This window comes from Pongo pygmaeus, chromosome 5 (genome assembly GCF_028885625.2).
Source record: "Pongo pygmaeus isolate AG05252 chromosome 5, NHGRI_mPonPyg2-v2.0_pri, whole genome shotgun sequence".
NCBI classification, from domain to species: domain Eukaryota; kingdom Metazoa; phylum Chordata; class Mammalia; order Primates; family Hominidae; genus Pongo; species Pongo pygmaeus.
In genome coordinates this window covers 169,891,137-169,910,394 of record NC_072378.2, presented here as the reverse complement: position 1 = coordinate 169,910,394, position 19,258 = coordinate 169,891,137, and the positions used below count along the sequence as shown (strand labels likewise).

General features: G+C 47.2%; 2 long non-coding RNA genes across 2 annotated transcripts; both read left to right on the top strand.

Annotated features, from left to right (window-relative positions):
- Positions 1-5,737: 5,737 nt before the first annotated feature.
- On the top strand, positions 5,738-13,222 carry LOC129038042 (uncharacterized). The gene is made up of 3 exons (XR_008503047.2): positions 5,738-5,793; positions 9,091-9,209; positions 12,850-13,222. It is a non-coding gene; the product is annotated as an uncharacterized LOC129038042 (long non-coding RNA).
- Positions 13,223-13,450: 228 nt separating this feature from the next.
- Positions 13,451-16,336, top strand: LOC129038628 (uncharacterized). Its single transcript, XR_008503191.2, has 3 exons — positions 13,451-13,604; positions 14,409-14,549; positions 14,654-16,336. It is a non-coding gene; the product is annotated as an uncharacterized LOC129038628 (long non-coding RNA).
- The last annotated feature ends 2,922 nt before the right edge of the window (positions 16,337-19,258 follow it).

The window sequence follows — 19,258 nt, the reverse complement described above, 5'->3', positions numbered from 1 at the left end:
CAGTCTCCAACGCCTCCTGGGACACCGGGACTCAGTTTCCTTCCCTCCAACCCCATGGCCACTCTGCAGCTTGGGCCAGAGACAGTGGGCTTCCCGCTCCCAGGCCTACTTCCCTCCATTCTCTACCGGCAGCTGGAGGGATCTTCTGAAAACAAAGCTCTGAGTGTCTTCTCACCTCCTCAAAACCCTTCCTTCAAAACCTCATGTGACTCAGGGAGCACCCACAGCAGCCCCGACACCCTGGCAGCACCTTCTCACTCACTGTTGCTGGAGGCAGCCTCACCAGCAGGCCTCTTTCATCTCCCTGAGTGTCCAGAGACCCCCTTGTCCCACGCTGTCTGCTCTGGATGGTGGAGGCTCTTCCCTCCCCAGAGCTCTCCTCTGTGTGGATGTCGGGCAGCTGCAGGAGGCACCAGCCACATGCTGTCCATGGCTGGTGGCCTTCTACTGGGGACAGGGATGGGGGACAGGGGGACGGGGGGACAGGGAGACGGGGAGTGGGGGGACAGGAGGACAGCCTGCCCGCAGCTTTGTGGTCATTTGCAGGGTTTACATTTGTTCGACTCTTTTTACTTTTTAAATCTTTTTTAAGTGCATGGCTGTGTTGGGTTCACAATTACGTGAATAAACAATCACTCAATTAGTTTAGTTTTATCCAGTTGTTACCTATCAGTGGATATGTGACCTAATACAAGCTTATACAAGGATAATTTGCTCTTTGTTACTGTGTTAACAGTATTTCTTCTACTTATAAATAGATTAATCCATTAAAATGTAGAGAGTTTAGAGAGAGAGCTGAAACTAAGGTCTGCTGAGTGTTGAACTTGAACACGCTCTTATTTGGTGGCTGCTTTTAAACAGCTCCAGAAATTTAATAAATTACTCTGGATAAAAGGTTTCTTCCTGTTTCTAAGGCGCTGTCCCTCTTTAGATCAACATTTAAACTTACATTAAGATGTATACTTCTTTGGGTAATTTAAAGTTGAGCTGAGATTCTCTTCTGGATAAGCACAATCACCAGGTCAGGATGGCTTTTCTCTGTTCTTGGTCCTGCTCATGTTCTGCCACATTGAAGAGTTTGTTCTTGTAACTGTCCATGAGTAACTTGTCTGCTTTCAGAGGTTTTAGCTAAATTTCTCTTCATAAAATCATTCTAGCAAATTTATTATGCAAATGGTATAAAGGATTAGCTTTGCTTTTTTTGTACTTTAAATTATTCTGTCATCTTTCTCTTACAGTACATGTCCTGTGGCGCCTAAATAAATTTCTCTCTGTTATACCTTTTGTTGTGAATACATGTTTTGGTCTAAATACATATAATTGCTAAGTTTTGTTGATTTGGGACTAGTTTGTGTTCAGAGTGGTGGAGTCGACGTGAAGTCTCCCGGGTGTGAGCAGGTGCCATGCAGAGGCTGCACTGGGCTTCCCGGGACCTGCTCTCCAGGACGCCCACCTCGTCAGGCTCACTCCCACCGCACCTGAGCTTCTGTCTGTGGCGGTGGTTGAGGCGGCTGGTGGGTAGCGTGTGTGTGGTCATGGCCCTGTTCAGTTACGCTGTCTGTTCTTAACTTCTGCCACATCCTCCTTTGGCCTTTAATTTCGTAAAGGTTGTTGTGGGTGGAATGTTCTGTGGCCCATTTCTTTCCACCTCAGAGCTACCCCTGGACCTGACATTTTCGTATAAATGCTGGTGCTCACTCTGCGGCTGTCGTAGGGTTTGCTGAAGATGGTGGCGTGTGGCTGGGTCAGCAGCAGCCGGTGGGGGCTTCGGGGTTTGTTGATGGCACAGTGGGCTCCTCCGAGGAAGAGAAGCGCTGCCCTCAGTCCCAGCTGCTGTTGGCGGCACTCGGGCCGGTGACTGCTCATTTTATTGAGCTCATGGTGAGGCATAGAGGGGTAGCTGACCCCAGATTGGGTCTTAGCTATCATGCTCAGAACACACGAAAGCCACTTTCACAGTTTGTTTTTATTTTAGCGGTAGCTTTTCATGGCTTAGTTGGGGTTTAACTTTATTTGTGTATAATCTTAAGCATGCTTTACACTGAGCTTTATTAATTTGGGTTAAGCCTATGGCCATGGTGGCTGGCCCGAAATTTGCCAACCCTGAGGGAAACTACTGTAGCTTCTCACACTTCTGCTTTACCACCACATCTCTATCTCTGCTGTTTCCCGCAGGGCTGTGGCTGAGTGGGGAGATAGGAGCTGCTCCTGAGTGAGCCTAAGGCCCGTTGCTTCGGGTCTCCTGCGAACCTAGAGGCCTCCGTGCAGGAACACAGGTACCTGGATGCGTGGTCTCGCAAAGAACTCACGAGGAGGCCGAGACCAGGCTGTGTGCTGACAGTGTTGCATGAACTCAGGCTTGGTCAGTGCCTGGCTTCAGCGATGTCAACGTGTACTCAGAGGAGAAATTGCTGAGCTTCAGTTCTATGTGAGTATCCTGGGCTTTCTTAGTAATTGTAGTAAGAAACAAAACAAGTTTTAGTCCAAAAAGCCTAATTTTGAGTGAATTTTTCTGGCAAAGCAGGCTGTGGTCTGTAGGGGCTCAGCTCTGACGTCACAGCAGGTGACACAGGTCAGAAGCAGCCTCCTTGGAATGGAGTCAGCGTGCTGGGGCCGCCTCCCTGCCACCTCGCTTGGCCGGGCATCACCACAGCACACAGTGAGGGACCTTCTGATCCCGGTGGCAAGGGCCGTGTCTCCAGCCTGCCCCTGTGGTCAGCCCTGTGCACCTCTTTTTCTTTTTTCTTTGAGATGGAGTCTCGCTCTGTCATCCAGGCTGGAGTGCAGTAGCACCATCTGGGCTCACCACAAGCTCCACCTCCCGGGTTCACACCATTCTCCTGCCTCAGCCTCCCGAGTAGCTGGGACTACAGGCGCCGACCACCACGCCTGGCTAATTTTTTGTATTTTTAGTAGAGATGGGGTTTCACCATGTTAGCCAGGATGGTCTCGATCTCCCGACCTCGTGATCCGCCCGCCTTGGCCTCCCAAAGTGCTGGGATTATAGGCGTGAGCCACGGCGCCCAGCCCTGTGCACCTCTTTCATTTCAGGTTTCCAGCGCTTTGAAACAGTCTCTGACACCACCCTGGAGAGAGCAGAAGCCACGCTGGAGTGACCGGCCCTCTCGGACCACGGGGTGGACATAGCGGTGAATGTGGCAGCCTCAGGTGGCCACATCCCCATTCACCCCACGTGCTCCCTATGGCCTCTCTCTGGCATTATTAACAGTACTGACCCCACGAGTGGGGAGAGTCTCTGCGAGTACAGAAGCCCCTCCCCACCGTTCAGCACGGACAGCCAGTCCGGTACAGCCCCATTGGTAAGAGGCTTGGGAATAAAGGGTGATAGCGGGGGGTGGGGGGCCGAGGGTCTCTGACCTCTGTGGGAACGCAGTGGGTGCCACAGTGATTGACACGTCCAGCTGGGCCTGCTGGCTGTGGGATACCCTAAGGCATCATGAGGTTGCTAGTTTTGGCAACAGAGAGGAGAATTTGTGGAAATGGGGTGCTGTAGAAGAAAAGTAGACTGGGCTTGGTCCTCACAAAGGAATCGTCGACTGTTCCTGGTAGAATTTTAACTCTTATATTTGGGAAAGGGAGCAAGGAAAGATAAAATCTCCTAACTGGTCAGGCAACTGCCTGGATGGCCTGCGAGGGTTGGTTTTTTGGTCTCAAATGTCCCTGAAGGAGTTGGGGGGATGGTGTTGACAGAACCCCAGCTGCTGGCATGAGCTGGGTATCCTGATCCCTGGTTAGAAGCTGTTTCTGTTGAATGATATCCCAGAACTATTAATTCTGGAAGCTTGAAAACCACTTATGTAATGTCTTCAGAGCAATATTAAGGTCTGGTCTCCACAGAAGAAATCTGGGCCACAATTACACAGGATCCCACCCTGTTTCCAGGGAGCATTTGCCTCTTAGACAGCATTTGTTGAGAAGAAATTACAGTTTATAGCTTGAAAAATACAAGGATGGCGAATGAGATCAATGGGATACTTCAGCTTTTCTCTGATTCTCTGTGAAACTTTTCCTCGTCAGTTCCCTGTGAATCCCGGGAAACTTTCCTGAGAAAATAAAATTAATACACAAGATAGACACATAAAATTAACGCATAAATTAACACATATGGAGATATTTATGAAGCATAGAGAAAACTTTATTGCCTGAGGCACGTGCTCCAGAAATGTGGTGTAGAATAAAGAGAAAGACAGAATGCTGTCTGAAAGTCCCCCTCCACTTTTAACAACTGGCCTCTGATGAAGAAAGATCTTCCAGAACCTAAATTTGCCTGGTATTAATTAATAGGAAGAGTTAATAAGACAATATAGAAGATCATAAATGCCAAATTTTGCTCATTGTAGCACGATAAAACATTTTGCTCCTTGTAGCAGTAAATAAAAGGTGTAGCATCAGAAGAAATTCAGAGCTGGGTTTAGATGAAAGAAAATGTCATCAATAGCATGTCCCAAGATGGAGCCTTTCAAGCCAATTATGTAATTCTCTTGTAGAAAGTTAATGTTTATTCATCCATATTATATGCATTCTTTATTAATTTTATTTTAATGGGATAACAGATAAGATAAATAGTGCCTTTTCAGATGTCCTCATAACTAGAAGCCTTGGAAAAGAGTTCTCTTGTTTCTCATCTTGTGTGATCATCTTGGCACATCTCTGGAAAGGTGAAAAAGATAAGCTCACCTTAAAACACTCGTTTCCCAAATGGCATGTTTTTATCCTCTGTGGTTTGGATCGGGTTGCTGGGAGGAGGAAGTTCTTAGAGGTGAGTGTCACGGACAAGAAGGTCAATATCAGGAATATTTGTTAGCCAGTAGAAATAATTTTCATCACTTTCACATATATTATTTTATGTCATCAGTAGTTTCTGTTAATTTTATCAGGTATTATCATCAAATACAGTAGGTGATTAAAGAGGGTGCACCCTTCTACCTGGGATGCCCGGTGAGGCTCAGCATTCACCCAGACCCACAGGACTTGCGAGGCAGTGCAGGATGACAGGCAGGCTGCCTTCACATCTGGGCTCTTCCTCAGCGTGATCCATCCCACATCTCACTGAAGCCACGGAACACAAGACACCAGCCTATGGACTCATCAGCTGGAGGTTAATCTAGTGAGAAACACTAGTCAATGTGGCCATTGACTAGAGAGAGAATTCAAAGATCCTCTGCAAGGAGTTGCTCTTTGGAATTTGTCTAAACGCTGCAGAGCCAATTCCTGTTTTAGATGACAGGTCTGTCAGCATCAAGGCACTTAGATCTGGGAGAGGGACCTAAACATCAGCATAGGCAGAGGGAACTCGGGACTGCAGCGATGCTGCTTTATCTCCCCTGATTTGCTGCTATTAGGGAGGGGCTTTCCATCTTGCAGGCACAAGTTAAAAATCACTACCAACCTTTTTTCAATAAAATTCAAAATTCCTTTTCACTGTTTCCACAGACTTTACAAAGCCACTTTGTGAGACTGACAACAAATAACAGCTTTTAAAATAGTTTTGGCCCTGATGTGGTTTGGCTCTGTGTCCCCACCCAAATCTCATCTTAAATCGTATTCCCATAATTCCCAAGTGTTGCAGGAGGGACCCAGTGGGAGATAATTCCATTATGGGGGTGGTTTCCCCCATACTGTTCTTCTGGTAGTGAATAAGTCTCACAAGAGCTGATGGTTTTATCAAGGGTTTCCACATTTGCATCTTCCTCATTTTCTCTTTTCACCGCCACGTAAGAAGTGCCTTTCACCTCTCACCATGATTCTGAAGCTCCCCAGCTATGTGGAACTGTAAGTCCAATTAAACCTCTTTTTCTTCCCAGTCTTGGGTATGTTTTTATCAGCAGCATGAAAACAGACTAATACAGTAAATTGGAACCAGCAGAGTGGGGTGTTGCTGAAAAGATACTCGAAAATGTGGAAGTGACTTTGGAACTGGGTAACAGGCAGAAGTTGGAAGAGTTTGGAGGGCTCAGACGAAGACAGAAAAATGCGGGACAGTTTGGAACTTCCTGGAGACTTGTTGAATGGCTTTGACAAAAATACTGATAATGATGATATGGACAGTGAAATCCAGGCTGAGGTGGTCTCAGATGGAGATGAGGAACTTGTTGGGCACTGGAGCAAAGGTGACCTTTGTTATGTTTTAGCAAAGAGGCTGGTGGCATTTTTCTCCTGCCTGAGAGATTTCTGGAACTTTGAACTTGAGAGAGCTGATGTAGGGTATCTAGGAGAAGAAATTTCTAAGCAGCAAAGCATTCAAGAGGTGACTTGGGTGCTTTTAAAGGCATTCAGGTTTTTTTTAATCTACCATTTTATTTTATTTTATTTTTAATTTTTTTATTATACTTTTAAGTTCTAGGGTACATGTGCACAACATGCAGGTTTGTTACATATGTATACATGTGCCATGTTGGTGTGCTGCACCCATTAACTCGTCATTTACATTAGGTATTTCTCCTAATGCTATCCCTCCCCCCTCCCCCCACTCCACGACAGGCCCCAGTGTGTGATATTCCACACCCTGTGTCCAAGTGTTCTCATTGATCAATTCCCACCTATGAGTGAGAACATGTGGTGTTTAGTTTTCTGTCCTTGTGATAGTTTGCTCAGAATGATGGTTTCTAGCTTCATCCATGTCCCTACAAAGGACATGAACTCATCCTTTTTTATGGCTGCATAGTATTCCATGGTGTATATGTGCCACATTTTCTTAATCCAGTCTATCACTGATGGACATTTGGGTTGGTTCCAAGTCTTTACTGTTGTGAATAGTGCCACAATAAACATACGTATGCATGTGTCTTTAGAGCAGCATGATTTATAATCCTTTGGGTATATGTCCAGTAATGGGATGACTGGGTCAAATGGTATTTCTAGTTCTAGATCCTTGAGCAATTGCCACACTGTCTTCCAGAGTGGTTGAACTAGTTTACAGTCCCACCAACAGTGTAAAAGCGTTCCTATTTCTCCACATCCTCTCCAGCACCTGTTGTTTCCTGACTTTTTAATGATCGCCATTCTAGCTGGTGTGAGATGGCATCTCATTGTGGTTTTGATTTGCATTTCTCTGATGGCCAGTGATGATGAGCATTTTTTCATGTGTCTGTTGGCTGCATAAATGTCTTCTTTTGAGAAGTGTCTGTTCATATCCTTTGCCCACTTTTTGATGGGGTTGTTTGATTTTTTTCTTGTAAATTTGTTTAAGTTCTTTGTAGATTCTGGACATTAGCCCTTTGTCAGATACGTAGATTGCAAAAGTTTTCTCCCATTCTGTAGGTTCCCTGTTCACTCTGATAGTAGTTTCTTTTGCTGTGCAGAAGCTCTTTAGTTTAATTAGATCCCATTTGTCAATTTTGGCTTTTGTTGCGATTGCTTTTGGTGTTTTAGTCATGAAGTCCTTGCCCATGACTGTGTCCTGAATGGTATTGCCTAGGTTTTCTTCTAGGGTTTTTATGGTTTTAGGTCTAACATTTAAGTCTTTAATCCATCTTGAATTAATTTTTGTGTAAGGTGTAAGGAAGGAATCCAGTTTCAGCTTTCTACATATGGCTAGCCAGTTTTCCCAGCACCATTTATTAAATAAGGAATCCTTTCCCCATTTTTTGTTTTTGTCAAGTTTGTCAAAGATCAGATGGTTGTAGATGTGTGGTATTATTTCCAAGGGCTCTATTCTGTTCCATTAGTCTATATATCTGTTTTAGTACCAGTATCATGCTGTTTTGGTTACTGTAGTAAATGCATTCAGTTTTAAAAGGGAAACAGAGCATAAAAGTTCAGAAAATTTGCAGCCTGACAATGTGATAGAAAAGAAAATCTCATTTTCTGAGGAGAAATTCAAGCCAGCTGTGATACTTGTATAAATAACCAGGAGTTGAATGTTAATCTCCAAGACAATAGGGAAAATGTCTCCAGGGCATGTCAGAGACCTTTGCGGCAGCCTCTTCCATCACAGACCCAGAGGTCTAAGAGGAAAAAATGGTTTTGTGGGCCCTGAGCTGTGTGCAGCCTAGGGACTTGATGCCCTGTGTCCCAGCCGCTCCAGCCATGGCTGAAAGGGGCCAATGGACAGCTTGGGCTGTGGCTTCAGAGGATAGAAGCCCCAAGCCTTGGCGGCTTCCACATGGTGCTGAGCCTGCAGGTGCACAGAAGTCAAGAATTGAGGTTTGGGAACCTCCACCTGGATTTCAGAAGACGTATGGAAATGCCTGGAAGCCCAGGCAAAAGGTTGCTGTAGGGGCAGGGCCCTCATGGACAGCCTATGCCAGGGCACTGCAGAAGGGAAATGTGGGGTCAGAGCCCCCACACAGAGTCCTTACTGGGGCACTTCCTGGTGGAGCAGTGCGAAGAGGGCCACCATCCTCTAGACCCCAGAATGGCAGATCCATTGGCAGCTTGCACCGTGAGCCTGGAAAAGCCACAGTCACTCAATGCCAGCCCATGAAAGCAGCTGGAGGGAGGCTGTACCCTGCAAAGCCACGGGGCGGAGCTGCCCAAGACCATGGGAACCTCCCTCTTGCATCAGCGTGACCTGTATGTGAGACCTGGAGTCAAAGGAGATCATTTTGGAACTTTAAAATTTGACTGTCCCACTGGATTTCAGACTTGCATGGGCCCTGAACCCCTTTGTTTTGGCCAATTTCTCCCCTTTGGAACTGCTGTGTTTAGCCAATACCTTTACCCCAATTGTATCTAGGAAGGAACTAGCTTGCTTTGGATTTTACAGACTCATAAGTGGAAGGGACTTGCCTTGTCTCATGTGAGACCTTGGATGGTGGATTTTGGGTTAATGCTGAAATGAGTTAAGACTGTGGGGGACTGACTGTTGGGAAGGCATGATTGGTTTTGAAATGTGAGGACATGGGATCTGGAGGGGCCAGGGAAAGAATCGTATGGTTTGGCTCTGTGTCCACACCCAAATCTCATCTTGAATTGAACTCCCATAATTTCCACATGTTGTGGGAGGGACCTGGTGGGAGATAATTTGAATCATGGGGGCAATTTCCCCCATACTGTTCTTGTTATAGTTAATAAGTCTCAGAAGATCTGATGGTTTTATCAGGGGTCTCTACTTTCGCTCCTTACTAGTTTTTCTCTTGCCGCTCCCATGTAAGAAGTGCCTTTCACCTCCTGCCATGATTATGAGACTTCCCCGGCCATGTGGAACTGTTAAGTCCAATTAAACATCTTTTTCTTCCTAGTCCTAGGTATGTCTTTATCAGCAGCATGAAAACGGACTAACACAGCCCTAACAGAGAGCATGTGCTGTTTTTATCCAGTTGACAAAGGCATACCCCAGGCGTTTCAGGGGACTGAAGCATTAGGACCTGTGCAGTGTGTGTTTATTTGTTGTTGCCCACGTTTGGGCCTGGCATCAGCACCGGGGAGAGGAAAATCCATTTTCACCCACAACCTTCCCAAGGCTCCCCCACCGAGTGCCAGCAACGGACGTAGCTAAGCCCCAACCTCTCTGCCCAGGGAACCAGCCCTCGGCACCCACTGTGCTCCAGGGCCTCTCAGCAGGAGGTGCTTCAAGTTGAAGAGGTGACTTGTCCTGTCCCTGCTTCAGTGGAAGTCAGATTAAAATGTATACCAGAAGGACATAGAATATCTACCTGGGACGGGAGGCCCCCAAAAAGAACGAAAAACCAAAACCAAAACAAAAGGAACCTGTGTCATCGGGTATTTAGAGTTGACCACATGGCTTTTGCTGGCCTATGTCTCATGCTTGGGAGCACTCAGCTCTATGGACACAACAGCTTGAGGGTGTGACCCAGGTCTTATTACTGCTGGGTGTTACGAAGCAGTGATGGCTTCCTCCAAAAACAAAGACTTCCTATAATTTCTTCCTATGTGTGAGGTGGAAACCCAATGTCTACATTTTCTATCAGTTACAGAAAAATTACTATTTTGAGATCCTGACTAAATCTTTACCAACAATGTAAAGGAGGGTCATTTGGACTTAATTCTTGTTTAGAAACCAAAAATCTACCCAAATAACCAATTTCCAAATTACATGGGTCTAGTTGTTTTGTCTTGGTTTGCTTTAAGAGGATAATTTTTCCATATCTATCAAGGAGTCTGATATACAGTAGGTGATTAATAAATGTTTGTTGAATAAATGAATGAATGAGAGTGTGATATATACTGTTAGAGACATTGTATTGTGTCAGTATCAATGATATTTATGAGACGAGACAAGGCATTTTATTTCTGCCTTTAGAGATGCATTTAATTTATTGTGTATTACCATCATATTTATAAAGCCCCTTTCCATCTCTGTATAGGGTAACTCAACGCTCTTTATCAAGAGCAATCTGTGAATTTTGAAGAAAGAACAGACATCAGAAAAAGGAAATCTCCATCTAAAGATAAATTCACCTAGAAATTGCCTAGAACATGATGAAAATTCATGCTTTGCTCGCTGGCTATAAGCATTTCTCTTGGGGTGGTTGTACATTTTACTTTCTGGCTTCCCACCCGCTAGGATGCATGCCACACTGAACTTAAATTCCGTGACTAACTGCCATGCACAGATGTCCTGGAGACGAATACACACCAGAAAATATGCCAAGTATCAAATTCACACAAAACATTATAAAACTAGCAAATATTTCCTGCTTTTGGCTGTGTTGGAAATTATCTTCTGTGAGATAAATCTTTTGGCTAAAATATGATTTTTAAAGATTCTCAAATGTTCGAGTCTTCACTTCTGCATTAATTAAATTAAGATGGAGCCAGTGTCTCTGAGAAAGCTCACAAGCTCTTAACTCATGAGGTTGCTCCGAAGTATCTCATTCTGTTTTTACTCATCCTCCTGCGTGACAAGGAAGAGAAAGAGCCAATAAATAAATGAAATAAACGAACAGTCCTTCAGCCTCAGGCCCAGAACGGAGGTCTCAAGCTTGGTAGAAAACGGGCTGACCAAGAAACCAAGACATGGTGTCTGAAGCACATGGACACCTACAAACAAGAGGCCTGTTCTTTCCCACTGGCCCACAGGGGCCCCAAAGTCTTGCATTTAGACTTTAGGCTCTTTCCTCTTTGTTAAACATATATTGTTGTATTGGTCTTAGAGTTTTATTTTGCTCTCTATGAAGACAATGCCTGTAACCATCTGTTGTATGTAATAGAATGCCACAGTTACTAAAATATGCAAAAATAACTAGACGCAGAAAAGTGAAATTAAAAATCCGTATTGTAGTAGCCACTAAAAAGAAGTCCTACTTCTATCTCCCATTTGCATTAACCCATTTGTGTATTTATTAACTCATTTGCCTGACAGGTACCGCACATTTCCTGTGTGCCTTCAAAACTGTTTCATCTCAATTCCCTTCTTCTCCGATTTGATTGAGGGGCTCTTCTAAGCCTTCAGCACCCGACTCAGTTCTTGTTGAAACACGGCCCGCCACTCTCGACAGTCCCTGTGTTGAATGGTGGAGCAGCCAAAGTGGGTTCTGAGAGCCCGCTGCACCCCTCTGCAGACCCCAACCCACCAGCCCCCTCCTCTTGGCCCTCATAGGCCCGGCCTGTCCTGCTCCAGTGCAGTGACCCCAAAGCCTCTTCCCTCCAACGGGACACCCCAGTTACCCCCTTTTTCCTGCGTGTTCCTTTCTCCTGGGGTTTGCCCTCTCCCAGAGCATAGGCAAGCTCCAGCCTCTTCTGCTTCTGAAACCTCTCCTGGACCCTGCAGCCTCCTCCCTCGGACCCTGTCCCTGCCATGCTGTTTCTGGCAGCTCCTGCAGGCGTCCCCTTGGTCATGCTTTCCAGATGTTCCCCCAACTTCTGCCCACACGCGGCTGAGGCTTCACTGGAGCTCGGGGATGCCCCACAGAGATTCCTGCTGCTTCCTCTCAAGGCCTGGCACCTCCCGTGACTTCAGGGACAGAGTTCCTCCTGCCTCCCAGACAACCCGCTCTTTCCTGCGCAGGGCTCGGTGCCCTGCAGTTAGTATTTCTTTGTACCCCGCTGGCCTCTTTGCAGTGAGCTCCTCTCTTCAGCCTCCACTCTGCATAGCGAGTGGCTGTAGGCACAGGATGCCCACAGGCAGATCCATCTCAAGCCAACGCCAAACCGCCCTCTCCCCTTGGAATAAGCCCATCTTCCCACACCTTATTCTCACCCACCACCGTCAACTGGAGGGTGTCAGTCACCCCAGCCTCCACCAGGCCCCACATCCTGATGACTTCATTTTGAAAATTTATTTTTAAAGTTTTCATATTTAAATTTTAAACTAATAACTTTGTAATTAGGGATAAAACTCAAAACCACAAAGAAAGCAAAATTAAATTATCCCAATTTTACCACCCAGAAATCACTAATGCCAATGTTCAATAAGCATTATCACAAACCTCTCCATGAACGGGAAAGAATAAAAGAAGGAAAAACACATTTAAAAATGTGATTATACCATAAACGCTAAAATATAATGAAGTACAGAATTTAATTTTAAATGAATTTGACCAGTAAAACAGGGACCTGGACTATAAATAAAGGAGAACTGTCAGAGTTCAGACACATTTTCAATTACAAAAAAATAAGAGCTCCTAAAATACAGCTCTAAAGTTCGTCAAAATATTAACAAAAATGTGAAGAAGATGGAACTTTTTAAAACCAGTGGTTCAGGTTTAGGTCACACTTAGGGCCCCTGGTTCTGAATGAGAAAATCAGCATCTGTGGACGTTTTTTTATCCCCTCTCTTCCCTAAGCTCAGGTTGTGTTCACGTTTCCAATACATTTCCTATGATCAACATTTTTTATCTTGGTTCCATATTTAAATGGATTCAGTTGTTTTTCTGTAGTTCAATCTATTTTCACGCACTTCCTGTTTCTGACCTCTTCATTCAGGTTGTTCTCATTCGTGGCTGGATCACACCAGCAAGAAAGATTTTAAAGGACAACTCCTTGGGGCCGTCCAACACTGAAACCGCCTGACCGCTGCTGTCTTTGTGCTTGCAGAAAATCACAGTGGGCACAAAATTTTAGACATGATTTCGAGAGCATGAGAGCTACTGTTCACCAATCCAGGGCCAGCCTGGTGACTGTCTTCCTTTAAAGCACCTGGCTTGGTACCTAAAATGTTCTTTTTTTTTTTTTTTTTTTGAAATTCAATAACTTCATCAGAACAGGCGTTGATGTAGACAGATCTCCATCTTTTTGGTTTTTTGAGTGAGTTTTTGCTCTGTAGGCTGAATTCCTTGGAATTTAGTTCTGAAATCACCCTATTGTTGAGTATTCGTTTCCTAGCCATCTGCTGCTGTCCGTCTTTCTCTGCAACCCTGGTGGGTCTGACGAGCAGGGAGAGTGTGGGTAGCAAAGCCGCGGGGAAAGCCCAGAGCAGCAGAGCAGGGGTGGAAGGAGCATCCGGGCAGGGCCGGAAGGAGCATCTGGGCAGGGCCGGAAAGAGCAGCGGAGCAGGGGCGGAAGGAGCAGCAGGGCACCGGCGGGAGGAGCAGCGGCGCACGGGCGGGAGGAGCAGCACAGCAGAGCAGGGGCGGAAGGAGCAGCAGGGCAAGGGCGTCACGAGCAGCAGAGCAGAGCAGGGGCGGAAGGAGCAGCGGCGCGGGAGCGGAAGGAGCAGCCGAGCGGCGGAGGGGCGGAAGGTGACGGTGGAGAGAGGGGGATGTGGAGCGAGGGGCTGGCGCGGCTGTAGGGGAATGTAGGGGAAACCTAGGGGCATGTTTATCATTGATAAGAGTAGGGGGGAGCAGAGCTTGAAACATTTATACAGTAGTTTTTAGCTGATGGAGAAAGGAAGATAATTTCGTGTCACATCCCTGAAGGCTATTCAAAATGGAATCTCATATCACATCTGAGACAGTAAACGTTCACCATGGAATAGAATTTGAAACAAAAAATACAAATAGCTTCCTTTATGGAATACCTACTGCATGTCTGGCCATGTACCAAGTGTTCTGCAACATTTATGTTATTTAAACTGCCCAGTACTTCCATTGCTTCTCCTTTACAGATGGGGAAACTGCGTCATCAAGGAGGTGATTAGCGTGCAGAGGGTCACATTGCTGGTAACTGGAAGGGCCTGGATTTGACCACAGGTGTTTTCTGACAACTCCAAAGACAAAAAATCAGTACACATAGTTTCAACAAAAAGAAAATAATCTATTTTTAGTATTCATCATTGATAAAATGAAAGGTTTTGAGAAAAACAAAGCAATGAGAAGAATCTGAGACAGAAATATAGAGGTTCTGCCTTGCACTCACCTGGGGCTCTGGAGTGAGATGAGACAGGGCCAGAGCCCCTACCAGCTGTGTGGCCTTAGGGAACGTCTGTGATGATTAAAGTCATGCAAATGAGAACTCCACCAACACCCAGAGGGCACTTGCCAGGTGCCAGGCCCCAGGCTGTGGGCTTTAGTCATATCATTGTTACCCCACTTTCTCCCCAGGTACTGAACATGCCAACCTCACGGGTTAGTTGACAGAAGTGTGTGGGTATTCCCGGTCAAACACTCAGCCTAGGGCCAGCCGCTACCAGCACTCCACTCTGATGACTGCAGGGACGTGGTTCATATCCATAAAACCAAAAGGTGAGGCCCATGTTTGAGTTATTCACAAAACGTAGACACCCCATGTCCCTCGGTCTCCAGTGGTGGAGATGCAAAAGCATGCTTCTAAACACACCCTCCCTCAGGTGACACGGAGACGTGGGCCTCCCCATCTGGAGGTGCGGACAGATCCCACAGTTGGGTAGAGACGCTTGGGATGGAGGAACTGGGCCTGGTGTTAGAGCAGCTGGGGTTCTGCAAACGTCGCCACTGTCCAGGGAGAAGACGTGGAGAAAACCGAGGCCACCCGAGACTGAACCCAGGGAACGAGTACATAACGGAGGTGCCAGGTGGAGGGCAGGCGACAGTGGAGGGTGGGGTGGTGGACGGGAATCGGGAGGGGCAGGGTGCTCAGAGGACATCCTTGCTTAGCGGAAGCCACAGGATTTGCCGGGAATAAGCGGGAAGTAAAAGCCATACCCCCTTCTAACAGGGTGTGCGTGCTGCTGAGAGATCATCTGTGTCATTCCCCAGCACAATTTGGTAGTAAGAATTGAAGTTGTTTTCACCTTTCACAGCATCAAACAACACTGAATTATTATGGTGACGGGGTTTCCAGATGGTTCTATGAGAGATAATGTAATTTAACCAAAATGGAGGCCCACTCTTCACCTTAGCTGGTGTGTGCAGATGAGAGAATCGCAGGCTCGGACTTGGGACTGGTCGCGGAGGATCCTGTGGTCTACACCCGGGTTTCAGCAGCTCCTGAAGTAAAAATGTGCTTGCGGAGAGCCCGCCTGTCTTTGGGGAAGCACAGTGGAACTCTGGAGGCTGGATGCTGCCTGTCGCCTCAGTCACTCTCTGTGACTGAGCAATTTGCTTAACTCCGAGGCACAGTTTTTCATCTGCCATGTGGGGCTAGAGTCCTCCCCCACAAATGAAGCAATGCACGCAGAAGTCTGCTGGCTTCAAGAGCCAAGCAACTCTTAAATCCTCTCACTAGTAAAAACCTTTTATAAACAAGATATTTTAAAACAATTCAGTAGTTGGTCTTCACTGAATACTATTTATTTCCTCATTTATCCAAAGGGAGAACATGTTTTTGAAAGATTATAAAAGGTTGCAGTGCAGTATTGAAAGCAAATGGCAAGATGATGTCTTTTCAGGAGATTATAAAATAACTTGAGCTTTTAAAATATAAAGTATAGGCCTGAACCTAAAAGTATAATTTGGCCAGACAGAATTGCGGGGAGTTTGCCTACTCATCCCGCATTTTGCAACACGAAACCAACCTCCCTCTCCAGGTTTCCTGCCCTCCCGGCCCTGTGGCCGCACCAATCGTGCAGGCTGCCACGCCTGCCTTGCCTGGGCTGACTTCACAGCAGGAGAATGTGCCTCCGTGTCCTCTGCAACGGGCCTCCAGGGCACAGCCTCTAGGAACACCAGGAGCTTGAGGCACAACACTTACGGGCAACTTGAAAAGCTCGCCAGTCTGACATTGGGTGACCCCAGCGATGTCACGGCACCCACTCTCTTCCAAGAGACCCTTGGCAATTAATTTTTCCAGGACTCATCCGTCCAAAATCAATACAAAGCAAAAAACAAGACCTTTAACCTTAAAATGCTGTTAAGCTTCTATTATCCTAATCTCCACTCTCAGACTCCTAGAAGGCGGCCATGTGTCTGCCCTGCCTCCTCACACCTGCTTACCCCTTACCTCACTACAGTACCTGGTGTTCACCCTGCCCTTCTAACAGTCTCTACAGCCTTGTCAAGGTGTAGTCCACTGACGGGCAGCATCAGTGCCATCTGGAAGCTTTTATACAAAAAAACCCAAAACCCAGTGCCTCCCAGACCTTCGGAGTCTGACTCCACATGCAGGATGTTTGCGTGACCTGTAGGCAAACTAACATTTGGAAAGTATTGTCCAAGAACATGAATAACCTCTCAGTCACCAAATACAACAGTGTTTTCTGAAGCTGTATCCTCAAGTCATTTGTTTTGTTTTGTTTTCGAGATGGAGTCTCGCCCTGTTGCGCAGGCTGAATTGCAATGGCATGATCTCGACTCACTGCAACCTCTGCCTCCCAGGTTCAAGCAATTCTCCTGCCTCTGCCTCCCGAGTAGCTGAGATTACAGGTGCCTGCCACGACGGCCGGCTAATTTTTGTATTTTTAATAGAGACAGGGTTTTGCCATGTTGGCCAGGCTGGTCTCAAAATCCTGACCTCAGGTGATCCACCTGCCTCAGCCTCCCAAAGTGCTGGGATTGCAGGCGTGAGTCACCACGCCCAGCCTCTCCTTGAGTCATCTGTCGTTTGCAGGACTGGCCTGTGAGCGGCCGTCATATTTGTAAGTTGTCGCCTCCTGAAGCTCCCTGTCCCTTCTGGTCTACTTTTCTCAGTGTGCTGTTGCATCGCACGCTCTGTTGTTAAACATGTACTTATTCCTCCTCTCCAATTCTATTTTTTTCTATTTTCTATTTTCTGTTTTTTTCAGTTAATAATAAAATAATAAAATCAACAGCTTCCACAATTGTCCAAGGGCATTTAACTTCTAAACCACTGACTCTTACTCTGCCGCCTGTCCCAGCTGCCCACAAGATGTCTCAGCCGGAGGCTGTTGGCAGCGTAGGCTCAGCATTTCCCACATGGAAAGACCCCATTCCCATTCCATCACCTGCGTGAAACGGAAAGACCCCATTCCCGTTCCATTGCCTGCGTGAAACGGAAAGACCCTGTTCCCATTCCATCACCTTCCTGCCTGAAGTCACCGAGCTTCCTAACCCCGATTCTGCTGAAGGGCTCCCGCACTCTGGCCTGGAAATGCTGTCTCGTTCCCTGGGTTTGCTTGAGTCCTTGGCTTGGTCCCTCGTAGGGGAATTTTCTCCATGAGCCTGGATATAAACTTCTGCAGGAAGCCCCTTCCCAGCCCCCACCTGGATCACATCTCTGTAACTCTCTGTGTTTCCATTGTGTTTGTAACATGAGCACAGAAATAGGTATTGGACCCTCATTTGATACTCAAAGAAGAACATATAACTGGAAACCTTGTCAAATGCTGAGTATTTTAAACTTTCATTCCTGGTGTACTGTGAGATGTTTCTGTCTCTGCTGCCGCTGCCTAGTTCACGTGTTTCTGGGTGGCTCCGTGCATCACGCAGGCTGCTCACTGGGACCCACCATGCAGCGGTTGATTCTGTTGTACCAGATCACAGAGGACAGGGATCGAGCGCCCCTCATCCTCACGCATATTCAGTTCTCACCACGGAGTCCCACATCCCATTGACTGCTCTGGAAACTCAGCACCCAGCAGTGTCTGTAGATACAGACTTTCCCGAGCCGGGCCATTTACAGCAGGGAGCAAAGCAGAGGGGTCTCTGTTCCCATGTAGATGAAATCTAGTAAGGGGGGATGTGGCAAACGTGCACGTAAAGTTGATAAATCTCAAAAGTAAAAAACTCCATGAAGAAAGTAAAATACAGTGACTTGCTGGAGGGTGAGGGCGGCCAGGGCCCTGGTGGAGGCTGCAGGGAGAAGGCGTCCGAATGAACTCCAAGCTCTGGGGAGGAGCCAGGAGAAGACAAGGGGAGGATGGTGAACCAGACAGGGCAGGGCCTTGAGAGGGAGCGGAAGGAGGAGGGTGGGAAGAGCAGTGAGGAGAGGGAAGGGCAAGGGCAGTCCTCAGGGTGGGAGCTGGAGCGTGTTCAGGAACCAAATTAGAAAGACCTGCCTGGAGGTGCCAGGGGGACCCGAGCCAGAGCACGCTGGCCTCTGAGCAGTTCTTACTCTGAGTCAAAGGACCACTTGCTTCCTCAGGCTGAGTGTGAGCCCTCAGTCAGTCGTCCCGGATTTGGCTGTGCCAGGAGTGCCTGGATTTGGGAACTGGCCCCCCACCACTGTTTTCTCAGTCCTCCAAGAGTGGCTGATGTGGGAGGATGCTCAGCGAGGGCTATCTGGACACAAGCAGGTGTGGGGCAGTGTGGACTGTAGGGTAGGAGGGGTGGGGGGGCAGGGAAGCCAGGTGCGGGCACTCAGGGCTGAGATGCGCTGGGACACACACACCCAAGTGTGTGCAGATGTGTTTAAACTCGATCCCCACCAGGTTCGACATGCTCCTCCACGTCTCCTGTCTCTAACACTTCTTGTGTTCGTGAAAACCAGCCCCTGTAAGCTCTGGAGCTGCTGAGACGCAGCCTGCTTCCAGACAGTGCCATGAAGACACTCCCTGTGTGCCCACGACGTTCTCTTAGTGACGTGTGACACCTGTGACACAGCATCTTCGCACTTACTAGCCACAGAGCAGTTGAGGCTGGACTTGGCTTGTTACGGCCCTGGGTAGAATATCCTCCTGTTACCTGCCACCCGGAGCACAGGTTCTGTCCTGGGTGTGGCTGCGACTCTGTTATGGTGAGCAGGGACTGAAGATGGGTGTGACTTGAAAGAGATGGAAAGTTTGCCAGGAAATCTGCCCATCACATCAAGTCACTCCCTTCCACGCCGCGCAGGTCAGTCCACAGCGCTCCTGGGAAAGGGACACTCCCAGCTGTCTGTGTCCCCTTCGTCCCCCGCTCTCTCCTCATCTGCACGCTTTTCTCTCCTCCCCACATCCCGTCTCTCTGGTTCTCCCTCTCTGTTTCTTGGCCAGCTTTCTTCTTGCCTTTTCCATTAAACTTTTACAAATTCCTCCCCTCCCTTTCCCCGTACTTTATCCATTCATGACATGGAACTGCAGAATGGTGGCATATTCTGT